Source organism: Schistocerca gregaria, chromosome X (assembly GCF_023897955.1).
Source record: "Schistocerca gregaria isolate iqSchGreg1 chromosome X, iqSchGreg1.2, whole genome shotgun sequence".
NCBI lineage: Eukaryota > Metazoa > Arthropoda > Insecta > Orthoptera > Acrididae > Schistocerca > Schistocerca gregaria.
The window spans coordinates 600325815-600344259 of NC_064931.1; the positions used below are offsets into that span (position 1 = coordinate 600325815).

Below are 18445 nucleotides of genomic sequence, written 5' to 3' on the forward strand. Positions count from 1 at the left end.
GATGGCTGGCGTCGTCCGTGTCTCAACTCCGCGTGGTTTGCTTTTGACGAGACACGTTAAACATTTGCGGAAAATGTCTCTGTAAATTTTTTGTAAATTTGTGGTCAGGTCTCATGGGACCAAAATGCTTATGTCATCGGTCCCTAAGCCTACGCACTACTTAATCTAACTTATGCTAAGGACGACACACACACACACACCCATGCCCGAGGAAGGGCTCGAACCGACGACGGGGGGGGGGGGGGGGGGGGGGGGAGGGCTTCGCAGACCGTGGCAAGACGCCTAAGACCACGTGGCTACGCTGCGCGTCCGAAATGTCTCTGAACACTGATGTTATCGAAGTCCAGAACATGCCTTAGAACACTCAGTAGCGGTTACTAACGTAACCTACAGTGTGTGGAACTCTCAAGTGGTTAGCTTCTCGCGGTTTTTCAAACGTTCGTAAATACCGAAACAAAAACAAACACGCGCGCGAACGTAACTGTTCCGCGCGCCTACTGCATCCAGCCTGGAGGACAAAAAATGTACACACTTCACTTGGAGGCCTCTGGTCCTCCGCTGGTACATTTAACTTTGGAATGTTTAGTACTAGACGATTCACTGCCCTCAAATTATTTCCAATCCACAGTAATGAGACCGAACACAACCTTACGAGAAAATACTTTATTCCCTATTAGCTTACAAGTGCACAACGTGGTTTTAATTAATATGTTGAAAGGTGCCTGTGAGCTGTGGCCTTTGGCTTGCCGACACAAACGTCTGCTCACTGCTGTGTCTCCAGGCTTCCTGAGGCATCCGCTCTCAACGGATGCTCGGCAATACTGCCTGAACAAAGGATCTGGATAGTCCAAATCCGCACACATGAAGTTACAATATTTCCCAGTAGATGGCACTTGAAGTGGCAAGTGAGTTATGAAACTCAACAGCCGGTGTACCGGCCGGCCTGGTTATGGTTTTTAGTCGGTTTCCCCAGAGCAGATTTGATGAATACCATGCTGGTACCCACATCCCGCCTCAGTTACACGATTCGCAAACATTTAGAAAACGTTCTTTCACGTGGATAACACTAAACCCAGACAGTTGGGGTACACAAATTCCGTCCGGGGTAAAGGCGTGCCCACAGGAAAGGCGTCCGGCTACCATCTCACGTTAACAACATCAAATTCTAAAATAATTTTACCGAGGCCTTGTAGATACGGGATAAAAACAAAAGCAAAATAAGAATATTAAGTAGCATCTGTGAGACAATAGTTTGTGGACAGCAACAACTCTAAAATGGGCTAACCCGCATAGAGGCACGAATTTAACTCTATAGAACCGTTATGGGATGAGTTAAAAATCTGTATTCTCCCCAGACACCAGCGTCCGACATCACTACCTTCTCTAGTTTCGGCTCTTAACGACCAGTGGGCTGCCATTCGCCCACAGACATTCCGATACCTACACTACTGGCCATTAAAATTGATACAGGCGCGAAATTTAACCGACAGGAAGAAGATGCTGTGATATGCAAATGATTAGCTTTTCAGAGCATTCACACAAGGTTCGCACCGCTGGCGACACCTACAACGTGCTGACATGAGGAAAGTTTCCAACCGATTTCTCATACACAAACAGCAGTTGACCGGCGTTGCCTGGCGAAACGTTGTTATGATGCCTCGTGTGAGGAGGAGAAATGCGTATCATCACGTTTCCGACTTTGATAAAGGTCAGATTGTAGCCTATCGCGATTTCGGTTTATCGTATTGCGACATTGCTGCTCGCGTTGGTCGAGATCCAAGGACTGTTAGCAGAATATGGAATCGGTGGGTTCAGGAGGGTAATACGGAACGCCGTGCAGGATCCCAACGGCCTCGTATCACTAGCAGTCGAGATGACAGGCATCTTATCCGCATGGCTGTAACGGATAGTGCAGCCACGTCTCGATCCCTGAGTCAACAGATGGGAACGTTTGCAAGACAACCATCTGCACGAACAGTTCGACGACGTTTGCAGCAGCATGGGCTATCAGATCGGAGGCCATGGCTGCGGTTACCCTTGACGCTGCATCACAGACAGGAGCGCCTGCGATGGTGTACTCAACGACGAACCTGGGTGCACGAAGGGCAAAACGTCATTTTTTCGGATGAATCGAGGTTCTGTTAACAACATCATGACTGGCCGCATCCGTGTTTGGCGACATCGCGGTGAACGCACATTGGAAGCGTGTATTCGTCATCGCCATACTGGCGTATCACCCGGCTTGATGGTATAGGGTGCCATTGGTTACACGTCTTACTCACCTCTTGTTCGCATTGACGGCACTTAGAACAGTGGACTTCACATTTCAGATGTGTTACGTTCCGTGGCTCTACCCTTCATTCGATCCCTGCGAAACCCTACATTTCAGCAGGATAATGCACGACCGCATGTTGCAGGTCCCGTACGGGCCTTTCTGGATACAGAAAATGTTCGACTACTGCCCTGGCCAGCACATTCTCCAGATCTCTCACCAACTGAAAACGTCTGGTCAATGGTGGCCGAGCAACTAGCTCGTCACAATACGCCAGTCACTACTCTTGATGAACTGTGGTATCGTGTTGAAGCTGCATTGGCAGCTGTACCTGTACACGCCATCCAAGCTCTGTTTGACTCAATGCCGAGGTCTATCAGGGCCTTTATTACAGCCAGAGGTGGTTGTTCTGGGTACTGATTTCTTTAGGATCTATGCACCCAAATCGCTTCAAAATGTAATCACATATCAGTTCTAGTATAATATATTTGTCCAATGAATACCCGTTTGTCATCTGCATTTCTTCCTTGTGTAGTAATTTTAATGGCCAGTAGTGTAATTTAAAGTGTTCCCCAAAGAGAGTTCAAGACGTCATAAAGGCGAAGTGTGAACACATTCCACATTAATAACCACTAATAAGTGCCCACATACTATTGCTGAGATAGTGTACATAGTGATTTTGTGTTCAAAGTGGTGTTGTGGTGAGTGGCGTAAGACTTATTTGGAGCAATTCAGTTAAAATATGGCATAGTAATATCTGTGTGGCGTATGCCGCTAATGCTAAACTACCTTCATGCGGCGCTCTGTGTTTGAAACTGCACGTGTTAGGCGTCCTATCATATGGTGAGCCATCGTATTTCCCGCGCGAGATTGGTAGCGACAGGCAGCTTCCGTCGCAGCATCCGCGTGCATAACGGACTGGTCAGCTGGCAGTGCGCCGGAAGCAGGGCGTAGGTGCTTCCGGCATTTTGTGGCGGTGCGGTCCCCAGTTCCCGGGCGCAGTGACCGCCGCCAGTGCCCACGCAGCTGCCGCCGCCGCTCCTGCTCGAGGTACGTGCAGCCCACACCTTGCTATGTTTGGCACTGAATACTGATTTTACCTTACTTCGATTTTCGGCTGGCTGAAGTACCTGTCGGCTACAAATACTCGTATAACTGATTCGGGGCCAACTTTCGCGGAAAACCACCCAGTTATGATTTCCTGCTGTACATGACCCTATAACGGGTACTCCTGTGATGGCAAACGATCCTTACGTTAGACTAGTGTGGAAGAAATTTTCAGTATCAGTGGGGAGAGAAGTGGTATCGAATAGGATTATGCGCCAATGATACGGATTGACCCCAAACCTCTTTGCAGTGTCATTTAGAGCGAGATGACAGAAGTAACGGTTCATCGATGGCGGCGGCATCGCATAGACAAGGTAAAAATGTAAATGTCTTGACTAGGATCTCCCGTCTGGTAGACCGTTCGCCGGGTGCAAGTCTTCCAATTCGACGCCACTTGCGCGTCGATGGTGATGAGAATCAGCACAACACAACACCCAGTCCCTGTGCGGAGAAAATCTCCCACCCAGCCGGGAATCGAACCCGGGGTCTTAGGATTGACATTCTGTCACACTGACCACTCAACTACCTAGGGCGGGCGTAGGCAACGTGTAAAAGGGCAGTACGTCAGCGGAGTTGTCATTTGTGCTCAGATGATTCATGTGGAAAGGTCTCCGGCATGATTATGGCCGCACGAAGGGAATTAACAGACTTTGAACGTGCAATGGAAGTCGGAGCCAGACGCATGGCACATTCCATTTTGGAAATAGTTAGGGAATTGAATATTCTGAGACCAACAGCGTCAAGAGCGTGCCGAGAATATAAAATTTCAGGCTTTGCCTCTCACCACGGACAACGCAGTGTTCGCCGGCCTTCACTTAACGACCAAGAGCGACGGTCTTTGCATAGGGTTGTCAGTGGCAACAGACAAGCAACACTGAGTGAAATAACTGCAGAAATCAATGTGGGACAAACAACGAACGTATCCGTTAGGACAGTGCGGCAAAATTTGGCATTAATGGGCTATGGTAGCAGAGGACCGATGCGAATGCCTTTGGTAACAGCACCGACATCGCCTGCAGCGCCTCTTCTGGGCTCATGATCATATCGGTTGCACCACAGACGACTGGAAAACCGTACTCTTGTCAGACGAGTCCCGATTTCAATTGGTAAGAGCCGATGGTATGGTTTCAATGTGGCACAGATGCCACTAAGCCATGGACCCAAGTTGTCAAGATGGCACAGTCCAAGCTAGTGGTGTTCCCATGATGGTGTGGACTATTTACATGGAATGGATTGAGTTCTATAGTCCTGCTGAACTGATCATTGACTGGAAATGGTTATGTCTGGCTTTTTTTCGGAAGAACGATGGAATTTTTATGGAAGCCAAATCGCCCTGTCACTGGGCCACAACTGTTCGCGATAGGTTTGAAGATCATTCTGGACAATCTACCGAATGATTTAGCCACCGAAACCGTCAGACATGAATCCCATGGAGCATTTATGTGACATAATCGAGAGGTAAGTTCGTGCAAAAAATCCTGCACCGGCCAGGCTTTCTCAATTATAAACGGCTATAGAGGCAGCATGGCTTAGTATTTTTACAGGAGACTTCCCAACGACGTGCTGAGACTATGTCAAATCGAGGTGCTTCCCTACGCTGGGTTAAAGGAACCCCGACACGACACTACGATTCGTTGTAATCGTCATTCCAAACAATGTTTTGGTGCCACTCGCGATCCTAGTCTATCCGGTGCAAGTATCTTCATCTCTGCGTAGCTGACATAACTCTCATTCACCTGATCCTGCTTACTGCAGTGTATCTCAGGTCTCCTATACAATTGTTACCCCTAGAACTTTCATCTGTTACCAAATCATTTTCGCTGGTGCCGCTGCATGTATCACATCAATCTGTCGCTTCTTTTAGTCAGCTATGCAATAAATTTATTTTTTCTCCGATTCAATTCAGTACGTCGTCATTAGTTATCAGATATAGCCAACTAGTCTCCAGCATCTTCTGTCGCACCACATTTCAAAAGATTGTATTTTGCTCTTGTATGCACAATTTACAGTGTGCTTTTCACTTCCATATAAAGCTACACTCCACACAAATACCTTCACAAAAGATCTTTACAAATGCTTTTCTTGCTATTTTCAGTCGACATATGTCTTCTTTACGAGTTTCATCATCAGTTATTTTTCCGCCCAAATAGCCAAATTTAGGGATTACTTTTGGTGTCACATTTCCTAACCTGATTCTCTCAGCATCACCACATTTCATTACCTTTGATGTTCGTTTTATGGTCTTTTCTAGATACTGTCATCTCGTTCAATAACTCTTCCAAGCTCTTTACAGCGTTTTTGTATATTCCTCTTAAGTCAATTTAATTATATCTCGTATGTTAGCCAAGTACTTCTACTGGGCGCTGTCTTTTGCATGTTCCTATTGTATTCACTGCTTTATCTCTCGAAGGCACCCAATCGTCTTTCTATTGTATTCCTTTCCCCTTCCTCAGCTATTATTTCCCTAATCTTCCACTGAAACTCTCAAAAAATTATTGTTCTTTCAATTTAACCAGGTCTCATCTTTCTAAATGTCTACCTTTATGCAGTTCCTTCAGTTTTAATCTGTATGCCACAGAACCAACATCTACTCCTGGAAATGTATTGTAATTTAAAATATAGTTTCTGAATCTCTATCTAATCATTACAGATTATGTATGGAGTCTGCCGGTGCCTCCAAGAATCTTCCATGTAAATAACTTTCGTTCATGATCCGTAGGCCAAATTCATGGTGCAACTTCCTATCACATGGCTTCCCCTTTCGTTGCAGCCCTCTTGCTCATGTTCGCCTATTATTTCTACTTGTTTCTTGTTGAATCCCAGTCCTCCACCAAAATTAAATTTTATTCCACTTATTTCTGTTATCTCATTACACAATTTTAATCACTACATCATATGCAGAGCTATTAGGCACATATCTTTGTGTTCGAGTAGTGAGTCTTGGCTTTGTGTATGTACTAGATGATAATTCATTCACTATATAATTCATCTGTATCGCTACTTTCTTGTTCATTAGTTGTTCTGCTCTTGCGTCATCTGACCAGGAGTCTTGTTCTTCCTGTCACCGCAAGTCTCTAACCAAAAGCAGTAGATGAGTTTTGCTATTAAGGGAGCAAAAAGCTGACAATGGCCAATGTAGTGATGATATAAAATACAGACTATCAGTAGCAAGAAAAGCGTTCATGAGAAATATTGGTACTTCAATAGATACACGTTTAAAAGTTTTTTACTGTCCTTCAAAGTAATCACCAGCATTGCGTTCAATCAGCTGCCAGCGATGTGGTTGTCGTTGGATATCCTTAAGTAGCGCCAGTTGTGTTGATAGTTCGACTGCAACTGTCTATTGCCCGACGCATCTGCGTGATAATTCTAAAGCGAATGCCATGAAGTGCTTCCTTCATCTTACGAATCAAGTTGGAGTCACAAGGGCTTGAGTCCCGGAAGTGTAGTGGATGGTACAGTACTTCGAAGCCACATCGATCGAACATAGCCCGCATCTCGTGGTCGTGTGGCAGCGTCCTCGATTCCCACGCCCGGGTTCCCGGGTTCGATTCCCGGCGGGGTTAGGGATTTTCTCTGTCTCGTGATGGCTGCGTGTTGTGTGATGTCCTTAGGTTAGTTAGGTTTAAGTAGTTCTAAGTTCTAGGGGACTGATGACCATAGATGTTAAGTCCCATAGTGCTCAGAGCCATTTCATTTTTTTTTTTTTTTTATCGAACATATCAGTCAACTTGTGCCATATGCGCCCGAGCATTGCGTTGTAAAATTATGAGCGGATCCTGTAGAAAGCATCGCCATGTCTTTTCCTAAGTTGCTCGCAGGATGTGACCCAAAAATGAACAGCTTAGACAAGGAAGTGGTGGTACTTTCTGTAGGACCCGCCCATCATTTTGCAGGACAATTTGATGGGCAGGGCAGTGTTGTACCACCCGTCACACTCTCCGGACGTAAGTCCGTGTGCCTTCAGCTTGATTCGTAAACCGAAGGAAGCACGTCACGGCATTTTGCTTCACAACTGTTACAGAAGTTCGTCGGACAACAGACTGCTGCAGTCGAATTATCAAAACAACCGCCGCTAGTAACGGTATCCCTCCACATTTACATCGCTAGCAACAGGTTATACACAATGCTGGTGATTTCTTTGAAGAACGGTAAAACTTTGAAATATGCAATATTTTTTAGAAGCTGTAAATAAATAGTTGACATATTAAAGTTCCAACACTTTTAATCTTAACACAGAATATCGTGTGTTAAGAAGACTTCTCTGAACGTATTTCTCTGGAGTGTGCCCTTATATGGAAGTAAAAGTACACGAAAAATTGTGCATATTAGAAGAGAAAAAAGAGAATCGTAGCATTTCAAGTATGCTGCTACAGAAACATGCTGAGGATTAGTTGCATAGATAGAATAGTTGAAGAGGAACTAGATCGAATCGGAGAGAAACAGACACTCGACTGCAGTAAGCAGGGTCAAGTGGATGAACGTTGTAATAGCTATGTAAAGATGAAGAGACCTGCACAGGATAGGCTAGCGTAGAGTGCGGCATGAAACCAGGCTTCGTACTGAAGACCTCAACAAGAAACAACAGTCCTGTACTGAGATAGGACCCTCATCTTACCTCAGCAAATGTGTTCAGAGTGAGTGTAAATCCCAACATACAGCCTACCGCTCTCTCTAACAACGTCGATGGTATTGCCCTAACATCAATTTCCGGTTCCACTGACGGAAGAATATCAATAGAATTCTACTCCCTCGCACGTGACACTGCAGGGGGGCTGGGGGCTTATCCAGGTCAATGTCGCACAACCAAGTGGTCAAGAACTGTGTGATACTACTTCTCCTCCTACAGCTTTATAAGTACTAATACTGAAAATTTCTTTCGCATTACGTTTTTTACAGGGTAGCGTTACATAAGGATTGCCTATCATTACCTTTTTTCCCCTTTGCTGAGTATAAAATGCTCCTCAGTGCTCCCCACTCGGAGATGAGTTTTCTTTTTCTAGGAGGACGTTATCACATAGCGAAACTTGAAACGTCCCCTATTAAAGAAAAGAAAGACTGCGCTGGTAAACTTCTACGTTATTTGATTTTCAAACAGCTGAGCAAAACTCAACGTACTCAAACAGTTTTATCTTTACTTATTCTGATCATTAGTAAATTGACACACAATATCTTTAGCGCAACGCAATCTGACTTTCAATAATCCCCACAAAAGAATGGCCCTGACTAATAATAACCTATACCTTTCATGAATCACTTACCTCACAAAAATCTTCGTTACTCTAACTACTGCAATACATCGAGCACCAAGACTGCCAGCTAAATAAAAGATTCTAACTACGGTAGGCACTAACTACTGATAGGCATAGTTAGCAAATGAAAGATTTTGATAGAGAACAAACAATGTATTTACCTTAATAGAGTTCAAAAGTCATAATATATATAGAATTTTGTGACATCTAATTAAACAAATTTCCTTTTTCTGACGGACACACGTCCAGATCGTCCGCTCAAAACTCTGGCATCTCTCTTCTAACATCCACCACCACTACTGGCGGCTCACCTCCTACTGCAAGGATACGCGCTGTTCACATCCAACTGCCCAACACTACGCAAGCGAATATTCCAACAATGAGTCCAACCAGTCACAGACTGTACACAGCGCAATCAGCGATTTTCATACAGAGCACTACGTGGCGTTACCAACATAACTGGTTAGCTGCCTTTCTACCGCCACAGTCCCATAACGGCGTATTTACTACCGGTGATTATTTGGAATTTTCTGCTGAAGTCTAAGTCCTCTTACCATTCTCTGGTCTCGTTGTTAGGTTGTTGTTCTCCATACCTTGCAGTGAATATTAGCTCTGTTTTAACTGTATTTTCACAAGCTTCGATGTATTAAGGAGAAACATATACGATAAACGCATTTAAGGCACGTTACAAACAATAGTAAGTACAGGAAACAGAGCCCAGCTATCCATAAACGCGCGTTTGTTTGTCACTGTGTGGCGTGGTTATCATAACTTAACTCACAGCCTGAAACGAAGACCAGATCAGGGTAATTATGTATTCTCTGTGTGGTGATACTGCACGAAGGTTTGTATCGTGAGTAACATTTTGAGAACATCATAAGCACTGCAACGACACTACTTCGTAAAGATAAACCCAAATATGTAAATTATTTATAGATTTGGCATTAATTCGTAGACAATGTCTTTCTTTGCATGTGGTCTACGGCTTTCGACACCAAAGATTCTTCGAATGGGCAAGTGGCGCAACTATACTGTTGGCCATTAAAATTGCAACTCCATGAAGGCGGTATGCAACTAACGTCACTTGGGTATGACTGTACTACGTGCTTGGATATGTAAAGGACAAGAACTTCAGCGCAACCATATACGGTACACAGGAGTAATTTCACCTATATTCTGTATATAAGGAATGATTGCACTGCTGGATTCTCATTCCGTAATCTCATTTAAATGTTGGGTTTTTGCGAGAAGATTGCGTTACTTCTCGTGTAAGGAGCACGTGTCGGAATTCTACAGTGGAATGATTGTCGCCTATCGTGACTGTGGTTAAGCATTTTGCGATGTTTCTGCTCACGTTGATCGGGATTCCACGAGTGTAATATGAATATGGAAACGTCTAGTTAAGGAGGGTCGTATTCAACTCTATGGAGGATCTCAACGGCCCCGATGCGTAGCGACCGAGAGGATAGACATATTCTTTCGGCTGTGAAGTATCGTACTGCAACGTCACGTATCCAGAGTCGTGAAGTGGGTTTGTTTATAGTAAGACAAGTGGCCTTACGTAAGTACAGTGACATCTGGAACACCGTCGACTGTCAATACTGCGATTATTGTTACGACTTTCCTAGACACGGCAGGAAAGAGAGTGCGGCCAGCTGGACAGTGGACACAGGAGTGGCATCACGTCACTTTTCAGACGAGTCCCAGATCCTCGTAGGGCAAGGGTGCGCAATAGTTTTGACACGGGGACCATTTTGTGGGACCGAACAAAGTGACGCAGTGGTTAGCATACTGGACTCGCATTCGGGAGGACGACGGTTCAATCCCGAGTCCGGCCATCCTGATTTAGGTTTTCTGTGATTTCCCTAGATCACTTCAGGCAAATGCCGGGATGGTTCCTTCGAAAGGGCACGGCCGATTTCGTTCCCCATCCTTCCCTGATCCGAGCTTGTGCTCCGTCTCTAATGACCTCGTTGTCGACGGGACGTTAAACACTAATCTCTTCCTCCTCAATTTTCTGGAAGCAAAGGTTAGCGGGCCGTCGCACCTTTTAAAATGATTGAATGCATCACTTAACTTTGCATTTCAGAAGAGGTATAAGTTGTTGCATAAAAATTCTGCTGAATTGGCGGACGGTACAAAAACCATTAGCGGGCTTGATGTGACCCGCGGGCGCTGTTTGCCCCAACCTGGCGTACATCACGATTGATATATCAGTGTCTAAAGGCGTCGAGGAGAAATAAAGTTGCCAGATTGTATTTCTAATTGTTATATGTATCCGGCACATGGCGGGTTGGTGTGCGGTCGCATTGGGTAAACATAAGGATTAACTCTACTTCTCACAGCACGTAATTTGGACGACCGTTGTTACATCTGTGACGTGTTAAGACCTGAGGCGGTGCTCTGTCTCCGAAATTTGCTAGACGTTATCTTTTTTCCTGAATAAGATGACTTAAGACTGCATGTTGCCCGTGCTTTCTTAATCTATCTCGATACAGAGAGTGCTCCATAGTTGGCTGTAACGTCATTGATACACCTGCAGGAATTAGTACGCCTGGGTATCTGGTGCTGCTCCTTTTTCTTGTACCTTTGTACCCTATCGGCGCTGGGGTGGCATGGTTAATTTAAGAGGTGACCAGATGCCCGTCCTGACGCCACCCTATTATTCTTGGGGCGTAGCGCGGGATAGCCGTGCGGTTTGGAGCGCCTCGTCACGGTTCACGCGGGTCTCCCCATCGGAGGTTCGAGTCCTCCCTCGGGCATGGGTGTGTGTGTTGTCCTTACCGTAAGTTAGTTTAAGTTAGATTAAGTGGTGTGTAAGCTTAGGGACCGGTGACCTCAGGGTTTGGTCCCATAGGACCTTAGCACCAATTTCCAAATTTTCTTGGGGTGGAATGCGTGTATCCCAATAGTCTGCCTGCAGTGTTATTCGTGTGAAAGTGAACGAAGTTGTCTAAATGGCGTAACTGAGGCGGGATTTACGTAGCAGCCTGGTATTTACCTAGTTGGATAAGGGAAACCGGCTAAAACCCAAAAACCGATTTACACCGTTAATCCCTTGTGCGGATGCGATCCGAGGCCGGCACATCTTCAATACGCACAGTTATCCGTGCGGGTCGATACGCAGAAACGTGTACGGTGCCAAGTGAATCACAGAGATGCTAATTTTATGATTGGATGATGCTGAAGAGGATTCCAGACAGCGGTTTAAGGTATGTTCAACTGGAGGGTGAAGAAGCTTTGTTAGCTTAAATCTTACGAGAGAACCCTTTTTAAATACTGTGATGTTCCAAAATTGGACCCATGAATCTGAACATTGTGATGCTCTTTAGCGGCAGCCATATGAAATTGAATTGCCGCCGTAAAGTATCTTTCTCAAAGATTTTTATAGCTTCAAATGTATGCCGTCTCGAACCATACTGGAAATGGAGTATTGTAATCTTCGGTGACGTGTCAACATTTTGTATGACATTAAATGAGTCGCTCAGTGTATACGATCTTTGGTAGCCCGATTCAATCTATGTTAGAACCTACCTATCAGATAAATACACCACTGTTTGTGAAAATTGTAACGTCAAGTAAGAGGCCTGTGACTGCCATGAAATTTATTCTACAGATTGGGGGCACGATGACACATAAGTGATTAGAATCTCAGAAATGTACGCGCATTTTGAACATGAGAACTGAGTAAGATGTGAATCCGCCACGTGTTGCAGTCAGAGGCTTCATACGTGTGGAATGGAATCAAAGAGGGCCTGGATATGCCGCTGGGAAGCATACTGCTTCGTGTTTTGTATACGTGTCCACAAAATAGTGGTCGCAGAAGAACCAAAAAGCACAAGTTGCCAACTGACCGATCCCAGACATTGTCAATGAACTACGTGTCAGCTGAACGTGCAGGCTCAGGAAGCAGTAATACCCGTCGTTCTTCGAAGAAGGCTTGCACATTCCTAGCAACATATACCCAAGTATCGTCCTGCTGAAATGTGGTATGTGGAACTGCCCGTGGGAGGGGCAGTGCCTCGAACCTCAAACTTCCATGACGTGGACGTGGCAGTTGTTGTTCAAATGACCTTCAATGTTTAGGATGCGAGATAGTATGATATAGTCAATGGCACCCTAAACCATCACACTTGGAGTTTGTCCGCTGTACCGCTCAACGATGCAGTCTGCCCCATGCGTTCATTACGATGACGTCTAAAAGGAGTGCGGCCGTCACTGTAGGACAAGTTTAAGGGAGACTCGTCCGAATACAATATAGTGTTCACTTGTCCATTGGAATCTGAGGCGTGGGGTAGCTGCCGTAATGGCAAGAGTATCACTAGTCTAGCCTTCAGCAGATGGTGTCGAACCGTTGACGAAGACATGTCCATGCCCACTGGAGTGTTTCAACGTCGAGCTGACATAGTGAACGAAGCTGGTCTGTCAGTGACAGCCATGTGGACAAGATGGCAGTCATCTCCGCCGTGGTCACATTGTGTCGCCCATTACCTTCTAGTCGCTGTGTACGGCCCTCTTCTGCCCACTTATCACTTTCGTAACAGGGTGCTCCCTACGAGCCGCAATTCACGGTACGACAAACCTGTTTCCCGGTGGCCAGTCATTCTTCCCCCGACGTACACTCTTACATGCTGATACCGCGCCTTTGACGTCAACGAGGCATAATGACAGTTGCTTGCACGTTTCCACTTAGCTTGACGGCTCAGAACCGACTGAGCGTAGTGTAACATTGTCGTGTCCGGTCACACGAAAGAGGGAGCTATTGGACCTAAATGTACGCCATCTCTCTGCAGTATTAATCACTTATTATGGTTCAAATGGCTCTGAGCACTATGGGACTTAACATCGATGGTCATCAGTCCCCTAGAACTTAGAACTACTTAAACCTAACTAACCTAAGGACATCACACAACACCCAGCCATCCCGAGGCAGAGAAAATCCCTGACCCCCGCCGGGAATCGAACCCGGGAGCCCGGGCGTGGGAAGCGAGAACGCTACCGCACGACCACGAGATGCGGGCAATCACTTATTATGTTTCCACTCTTTTACGCTTCGTCTGACTTTGGAGAGATTCACATCATTCCTTCTGAGTGTTGCAGTTTTCAAAAACAGTAATACATATTTTGGATATTTAAAGATATCCCATAACACTCAACCGTTGCCATGACCAGGCAGTTAAATCGTCCGCGCTGAGAAATCCGTGCAAGGCAGTAGATGTAGAACACTGTAGTTCACAGGTGTTCGTGTGCAGTAGCTGAACATTTGCGACACATTAACTAGATGACTGCTGTTGTATTAAATCAGATAATCCACAAAACTGTGCCTATGGAAAAAACAGCGCTCTCCTCGACTATCAAACTTGCACTGTTCTCCGTGGTTGTGTGGACGGCGCGCAGTTTTCCCATCTAGACACGAAGCCCGGCACATTTTCGCTATTTTAGGTACAGAATAATGGACAAGAGGAGCAGCTTATGACGTTTAGCCTGCAGGATTACGCCGCTCAAGTTGTGTACAGTAAAAGTAAAGTATAAAACTTGTTTTGTAATCTCGCTTGAAAGCACACAACGTATAGACAGACTAGTGTTGTAGCTGTTGGGAACAGAACTGCACAATCATTCTTCGCAAAAATCGCGAGACCACACGGCTGAATTTAGAGATGGGTGGAGTGACCTACTTCATTTAAATGTTTCAATTGCTTTAACTGTGCGTTATTCGTGTAAGATTGTGTTTTGTATTAGCTAAACGGAACACTTTTTAGCCTTATTTCACAAACATTATTACTACTTCACGACCGAAGTTTCGGATTATAAGTCCATCTTCTAATACATAACTGAACCAAAACACATGAACCACGTAAACATAAACATGCCAACTTTTAAAAATATACTTCAATTATTTTCCAATGTGTTATTCAGGGAACTGAATAGAGCACACAAAGGAAGGATTCAATGCACCGACTTATTAACTAGAACAATAAAGGAGGGAAATGTTACACTGTTGCTAAACTGCTGTAAATTATACTGTCTCATATTTTATAGAAAGGAGGTCAAAATTTATAGTTTATGCACTAGTTAATTCCAATTATAGGGTCTCCCATAGTACGTCACATACGATGTAATTACAAAATGTCCTGTTTGCACTCTCCACTGACAATACTTGATTGATGGGAATCGCGAATTGATACCAACTGTAGTCACAAATTTTGCGAGGTTTTAGTAATCTAGAGTTAAGAAAAGATGGTTCTTTATTAGAATCTGGACCGTTAATTAAGCGTTGTAAGGCAGAAAGAACTACACTCCTGGAAATTGAAATAAGAACACCGTGAATTCATTGTCCCAGGAAGGGGAAACTTTATTGACACATTCCTGGAGTCAGATACATCACATTATCACACTGACAGAACCACAGGCACATAGACACAGGCAACAGAGCATGCACAATGTCGGCACTAGTACAGTGTATATCCACCTTTCGCAGCAATGCAGGCTGCTATTCGTAGAGATGCTGGATGTAGTCCTGTGGAACGGCTTGCCATGCCATTTCCACCTGGCGCCTCAGTTGGACCAGCGTTCGTGCTGGACGTGCAGACCGCGTGAGACGACGCTTCAGTCCCAAACATGCTCAATGGGGGACAGATCCGGAGATCTTGCTGGCCAGGGTAGTTGACTTACACCTTCTAGAGCACGTTGGGTGGCACGGGATACATGCGGACGTGCATTGTCCTGTTGGAACAGCAAGTTCCCTTGCCGGTCTAGGAATGGTAGAACGATGGGTTCGATGTCGGTTTGGATGTACCGTGCACTATTCAGTGTCCCCTCGACGATCACCAGAGGTGTACGGCCAGTGTAGGAGATCGCTCCCCACACCATGATGCCGGGTGTTGGCCCTGTGTGCCTCGGTCGTATGCAGTCCTGATTGTAGCGCTCACCTGCACGGCGCCAAACACGCATACGACCATCATTGGCACCAAGGCAGAAGCGACTCTCATCGCTGAAGACGACACGTCTCCATTCGTCCCTCCATTCACGCCTGTCGCGACACCACTGGAGGCGAGCTGCACGATGTTGGGGCGTGAGCGGAAGACGGCCTAACGGTGTGCGGGACCGTAGCCCAGCTTCATGGAGACGGTTGCGAATGGTCCTCGCCGATACCCCAGGAGCAACAGTGTCCCTAATTTTCTGGGAAGTGGCGGTGCGGTCCCCTACGGCACTGCGTAGGATCCTACGGTCTTGGCGTGCATCCGTGCGTCGCTGCGGTCCGGTCCCAGGTCGACGGGCACGTGCACCTTCCGCCGACCACTGGCGACAACATCGATGTACTGTGGAGACCTCACGCCCCACGTGTTGAGCAATTCGGCGGTACGTCCACCCGGCCTCCCACATGCTCACTATACGCCCTCGCTCAAAGTCCGTCAACTGCGCATACGGTTCACGTCCACGCTGTCGTGGCATACTACCAGTGTTAAAGACTGCGATGGAGCTCCGTATGCCACGGCAAACTGGGTGACACTGAGAGCGGCGGTGCACAAATGCTGCGCAGCTAGCGCCATTCGACGGCCAACACCGCGGTTCCTGGTGTGTCCGCTGTGCCGTGCGTGTGATCATTGCTTGTACAGCCCTCTCGCAGTGTCCGGAGCAAGTATGGTGGGTCTGACACACCGGTGTCAATGTGTTCTTTTTTCCATTTCCAGGAGTGTATTTTCTTCATTCGCGAGATGTTTAGCTCTGAACCATATAACGTTTTAGATTTTGAAGCGATTAATGAATTTTTCCTTATAGTTAAACTGTATCAACCCTCACTTTCTCTCTGTCACAGCTAGTAGAATTCTTCTAGAGATGGCAACAGTTTGGTACTAAGGGCAAACGAGAAGGTTAACGTTTTAAAGACCTGTTGACAATTAGGTTCTTAGATTCTTCTTAGTGGCACAGCACATGTTCGAATTCTAAAAAGCTGGAACAGAAAGTCACTATTGGCCTTTTCAAAGTTACCATCCCGTTATTTGCCTTAAACGACTCAGCAAAATCACAGAAAACATTAACTTGAATGGAATGGCGAATATCTGAACCGTGGTCTTCCACCCACATCACTTGGCGTGGATGCTAACGCCAGAAAGACACCGATAAACGCAGCTGTGCAGTTAGGTGAAAACAGTCATTGGATACGTCTTAATTTCGTGCCGCTTCTTCTTTTACCCGGCATAGTGCAGAAGCTCGACGTGGCATAGACTCAACAAATTGTTGGAAGTCTCCTGCAGAAATATTGAGGAATGCTGCCTCCATAATTGCGAAATTGTGACCTCCAGATTTATGTCCCATAAATGTTCGATAAGATTCATGACAGGCAGTTTGGGTGACCAAATCATTTGCTTGAATTATGGTAATGTTCTTTAAACCAAGTGCGGACAACTGTGACCCAATGACACGGTGTATATTCATCCATAAAAATTTCATTACTGTTTGGTAACATGAAGTCCATGAATAGCTGCAAATGGTCTCCAAGTAGCTGAACATATCGAGGAGGCAGCCCATTCCATGTAAACACAGCCCACACCATTCTGGGACCACCACCAGCTTGCACGTTCCTTGTTAACTTGGGTCCATGGCTTCGTGGAGCTGCGCTACACTCGAACCCTACCATCAGCTCTTAGCAACTGAAATCGGGGCTCATCTGACCAGGCCACGGTTTTCCAACCGTCTAGGATCCAACCGATATGGTCACGAGCCAAGGAGAAGCATTACAGGCGATGTCATGCTGTTAAGGCACTGGCATCGGTCGTCTGCGGCGGTAGCCCATTAGCTTCAAATGTCACCGCACTATCTTAACAGATACATTTGTCGTCCGTACCGCATAGTTTTCTGCGGTTCTTTCACGCAGTGCTTCTTGGCTGTTAGCACTTTCTCGGTCTTTAAGTGAAGGAGGAGGAGATTGGTGTTTAACGTTCCATTCAACACGAGATCATTAGAGACGAAACAGAAGTTCGCATTAGGGAAGGATGGGGAAGAAAATCGCCCTTCCCCTTTCAAAGGGACCATCTGGGCATTTGCATGAAGCCGGCCAAAGTGGCTGAGCGGTTCTAGGTGCTTCAGTCTGGAACCGCGCGACCGCTACGGTCGCAGGTTCGAATTCTGCCCTGGGCATGGATGAGTGTGATGTCCGTAGGTTAGTTAGGTTTAAGGAGTTCTACGTTCTAGGAGACTGATGACCTCAGAAGTTAAGTCCCGTAGTGCTCAGAGCCCTTTGCGTGAAGTGAAATCAGGATGGCCGGACTCAGGTTTGAACCGTCGTCCTCCCGAATGCGAGTCCTGTACGCTAACCGTTAAGTGAAGGTCGTCGGCCACCTTAGTGAGAGGTAATGCCTGAAATTTGGTATTCGCGGCATTTTTGACACTGTGGATCACGGAATACTGAATTCCATAACAATTTCTGAAATGGAATGTCCCGTGTGTCCATCTCCAACAACCATTCTGGATTCAAAGTCTGTTAATTCCCACCGGGCGCCCATTATCACACAGGAAATCTTTTCACATGAATCGTCTGAGTACAAATGACAGGTCCGCCAATGTACTTCCTTTTTATACCAGTGTACGCGGTAATACCGCTATCTGTATGTGGACATATCGGTATCCCACTATTTTTGTCACCTCACGTACACTTCCGTTAAACCTACATATCTCTACCAGGTGGTGACGGTAATTCGTACACGTACATCTTCATTAAACCTCATCGATGAACGGTGTTCCTAAGAAACTGAATTCAATTGAACATTATATTTTACATTCATTTACTGCTTAGCTTACATATTTCCAGTCATGT

The 18445-nt window shown here is 45.8% G+C and overlaps 1 protein-coding gene across 1 annotated transcript in view; it reads left to right on the plus strand.

Annotated features, from left to right (window-relative positions):
- The first annotated feature begins 3290 nt into the window (after positions 1–3290).
- The window catches only part of LOC126299244 (MAM and LDL-receptor class A domain-containing protein 1-like), a 352356-nt gene continuing 337201 nt past the window's right edge, over positions 3291–18445 (plus strand). Inside the window, exon 1 of the mRNA XM_049991032.1 lies at positions 3291–3322. The gene's annotated coding sequence lies outside the window, so the exon portion shown is untranslated. The remainder of the gene's footprint in view (positions 3323–18445) is intronic.